Raw genomic sequence first — 4,772 nt, forward strand, 5'->3', positions numbered from 1 at the left:
CGAAGAGTTGAAGTTAATATTTCAAGCAAATGCCCGAGTTGAGAGATATGAAGTCTCCAACAAGTTCTATAGCTGCAAAATGGAGGAGAATAGTTCTGTCAATGAGCACATACTCAGAATGTGTGGGTACCATAACCACTTGACTCAGCTGGGAGTTAATCTTCCTGATGATAGTGTCATTGACAGAGTTCTTCAATCACTGCCACCAAGCTATAAAGTTTTCATGATGAACTATAATATGCAAGGGATGAACAAGACTATTCCTGAGCTCTTCGCAATGCTAAAGGTTGCGGAGGTAGAAATCAAGAAGGAGCATCAAGTGTTGATGGTCAACAAGACCACTAGTTTCAAGAAAAAGAGCAAAGGGAAAAAGGGGAACTTCAAGAAGAACGATAAGAAATTTGCTGCTCAAGAGAAGAAACCCAAGTCTGGACCTAAGCCTGAAACTAAGTGCTTCTACTGCAAAGGGACTGGCCACTGGAAGCGGAACTGCCCCAAGTATTTGGCGGATAAGAAGGACGGCAAAGTGAAAGGTATATTTGATATACATGTTATTGATGTGTACCTTACTAATGCTCGTAGTAGCGCCTGGGTATTTGATACTGGTTCTATTGCTCATATTTGCAACTCAAAATAGGGGCTACGGATTAAACGAAGATTGGCTAAGGACGAGGTGACGATGCACGTGGAAAATGATTCTAAGGTTGATGTGATCGCCGTCGGCACGCTACCTCTACATCTACCATCGGGATTAGTTTTAGACCTGAATAATTGTTATTTGGTGCTAGCGTTGAGCATGAACATTATATCTGGATCTTCTTTGATGCAAGACGGTTATTCATTTAAATCAGAGAATAATGGTTGTTCTATTTATATGGGTAATATCTTTTAAGGTCATGCACCCTTGCTAAGTGGTCTATTTTTGTTGAATCTCGATAGTGATGATACACATATTCATAATATTGAAGCCAAAAGATGTAAAGTTGATAATGATAGTGCAACTTATTTGTGGCACTGTCGTTTGGGTCATATCGGTGTAAAGCGCATGAAGAAACTCCATGCTGATGGACTTTTGGAATCACTTGATTATGAATGACTTGGTGCTTGCGAACCGTGCCTCATGGGCAAGATGACCAAAACTCCGTTCTCCGGAACAATGGAACGAGCTACTAACTTATTGGAAATAATACATACTGATGTATGCGGTCCAATGAGTGTTGAGGCTCGTGGCGGGTATCAGTATTTTCTTACCTTGACAGATGATTTGAGCAGATATGGTTATATCTACTTAATCAAACATAAGTCTGAAACATTTGAAAAGTTCAAAGAATTTCAGAGTGAAGTGGAAAATCATCGTAACAAGAAAATAAAGTTTCTACGATCTGATCGTGGAGGACAATATTTGAGTTACGAGTTTGGTCTTCATTTGAAACAACATGGGATAGTTTCACAACTGACGCCACCTGGAACACCACAGCGAAATGGTGTGTCCGAATGTCGTAACCGTACTTTATTGGATATGGTGCGATCTATGATGTCTCTTACTGATTTACCGCTATCGTTTTGGGGTTATGCTTTAGAGACGGCTGCATTCACTTTAAATAGGGCACAATCAAAATCCGTTGAGACGACGCCTTATGAATTGTGGTTTGGCAAGAAACCGAAGTCGTCGTTTCTTAAAATTTGGGGCTGCGATGCTTATGGAAAAAGCTTCAACCTGATAAGCTCGAATTCAAATTGGAGAAGTGTGTCTTCATAGGATACCCAAAGGAAACTGTTGGGTACACCTTCTATCACAGATTCGAAGGCAAAATCTTTGTTGCTAAGAATGGATCCTTTCTAGAGAAGGAGTTTCTCTCGAAAGAAGTGAGTGAGAGGAAAGTAGAACTTGATGAGGTAATTGTACCTTCTCCCTTATTGGAAAGTAGTTCATCACAGAAATCAGTTCTAGTGATTCCTACACCAATTAGTGAGGATATTAATGATGATGATCATGAAACGTCAGATCAAGTTACTACCGAACCTCGTAGGTCTTCCAAAGTAAGATCCGCACCAGAGTGGTACGGTAATCCTGTTCTGGAAGTCATGTTACTAGACCATGATGAACCTACGAACTATGAGGAAGTGATGATGAGCCCAGATTCTGCGAAATGGCTTGAGGCCATGAAATCTGAGATGGGATCCATGTATGAGAACAAAGTGTGGACTTTGGTGGACTTGCACGATGATCGGCAAGCCATAGAAAATAAATGGATCTTTAAGAAGAAGACCGACGCAAATGGTAATGTTATTGTTTATAAAGCTCGACTTGTTGCGAAAGGTTTTCCACAAGTTCAAGGAGTTGACTACGATGAGAATTTCTCACCCGTAGCGACGCTTAAGTCTGTCCGAATCATATTAGCAATTGCCGCATTTTATGATTATGAAATTTGGCAGATGGATGTCAAAACTGCATTCCTGAATGGATTTCTGGAAGAAGAGTTGTATATGATGCAACCAGACGGTTTTGTCAATCCAAAAGGTGCTAACAAAGTGTGCAAGCTCCAGCGATCCATTTATGGACTGGTGCAAGCCTCTCAGAGTTGGAATAAACGTTTTGATAGTGTGATCAAAGCATATGGTTTTATACGGACTTTTGGAGAAGCCTGTATTTACAAGAAAGTGAGTGGGAGCTCTGTAGCATTTCTGATATTATATGTGGATGACATATTGTTGATTGGAAATGATATAGAATTTCTAGATAGCATAAAGGGATACCTGAATAAGACTTTTTGAATGAAAGACCTCGGAGAAGTTGCTTACATATTGGGCATCAAGATCTATAGAGATAGATCAAGACGCTTAATTGGACTTTCACAAAGCACATACCTTGATAAAGTTTTGAAGAAGTTCAAAATGGATCAGTCAAAGAAAAGATTCTTGCCTGTGTTACAAGGTGTGAAGTTGAGTCAGACTCAATGCCCGACCATTGCAGAAGATACAGAGAAAATGAAGGTCATTCCCTATGCTTCAGCCATAGGTTCTATCATGTATGCAATGATGTGTACCAGGCCTGATGTGTGCCTTGCTATAAGCATAGCAGGGAGGTACCAATGTAATCCCTGTGTGGAACACTGGACAGCGGTCAAGAACATCCTGAAATACCTGAAAATGACTAGGGATATGTTTCTCGTTTATGGAGGTGAAAAAGAGCTCGTCGTAAACGGTTACGTCGATGCAAGCTTTAACACTGATCCGGATGACTCTAAGTCACAAATCGGATACGTATTTTTATTGAATGGAGGAGCTGTCAGTTGGTGCAGTTCCAAGCAAAGCGTCGTGGCGGGATCTACGTGTGAAGCGGAGTACATTGCTGCTTCGGAAGCAGCAAATGAAGGAGTTTGGATGAAGGAGTTCATATCCGATCTAGGTGTCACACCTAGTGCATCGGATCCAATGAAAATCTTTTGTGACAATACTGGTGCAATTGCCTTAGCAAAGGAATCCAGATTTCACAAGAGAACCAAGCACATCAAGAGACGCTTCAATTCCATCCATCATCAAGTGTCGGAGGGGGACATAGAGATTTGCAAGATACACACATATCTGAATGTTGCAGACCCGTTGGCTAAGCCTCTTCCACGAGCAAAACATGATCGACACCAAAGATCCATGGGTGTTAGAATCATTACTACGTAATCTAGATTATGGACTCTAGTGCATGTGGGAGACTGAAGGAAATATGCCCTAGAGGCAATAATAAAGTTATTATTTATTTCCTTATTTCATGATAAATGTTTATTATTCATGCTAGAATTGTATTAACCGGAAACTTAGTACATGTGTGAATACATAGACAAAACATTTTGTCCCTAGTATGCCTCTACTAGACTAGCTCGTTAATCAAAGATGGTTATGTTTCCTAACCATAGACATGTGTTGTCATTTGATGAACGGGATCACACCATTAGGAGAATGATGTGATGGACATGACCCATACGTTAGCTTAGCATTATGATCGTTGCAGTTTCATTGCTACTGCTTTCTTCATGACTTATACGTGTTCCTCAGACTATGAGATTATGCAACTCCCGAATACCGGAGGAACACTTTGTGTGCTACCAAATGTCACAACATAAATGGGTGATTATAAAGGTGCTCTACAGGTGTCTCCGAAGGTGTTTGTTGGGTTGGAATAGATCAAGATTAGGATTTGTCACTCCATGTGTCGGAGAGGTATCTATGGGCCCTTTCGGTAATACTCATCACTATAAGCCTTGCAAGCATTGTGACTAATGTGTTAGTTACGGGATGAAGTATTACAGAACGAGTAAAGAGACTTGTCGGTAATGAGATTGAACTAGGTATGATGATACCGACGATCGAAGCTCGGGCAAGTAACATACAGATGACAAAGGGAATAACGTATGTTGTTATGCGGTTTGACCGATAAAGTTCTTCATAGAATATGTAGGAACCAATATGAGCATCCAGGTTCCACTATTGGTTATTGACCGGAGATGTGTCTCGGTCATGTCTACATAGTTCTCGAACCCGTAGGGTCCGCACGCTTAACGTTCAATGACGATTGGTATTATGAGTTTATGTTATTTGATGTACCGAAGGTTGTTCGGAGTCCCGGATAAGATCACGGACATGACGAGGAGTCTCGATATGGTCGAGACATAAAGATTGATATATTGGACCTTGTTATTCGAACACCAGAAGTGTTCCGGATAGTTTCGGATAAAACCGGAGTGCCGGAGGGTTACCGGAACCCCCCCCCCCCGGAA

This window comes from Triticum dicoccoides, chromosome 3B, assembly GCF_002162155.2.
Source record: "Triticum dicoccoides isolate Atlit2015 ecotype Zavitan chromosome 3B, WEW_v2.0, whole genome shotgun sequence".
NCBI classification, from domain to species: Eukaryota; Viridiplantae; Streptophyta; class Magnoliopsida; order Poales; family Poaceae; genus Triticum; species Triticum dicoccoides.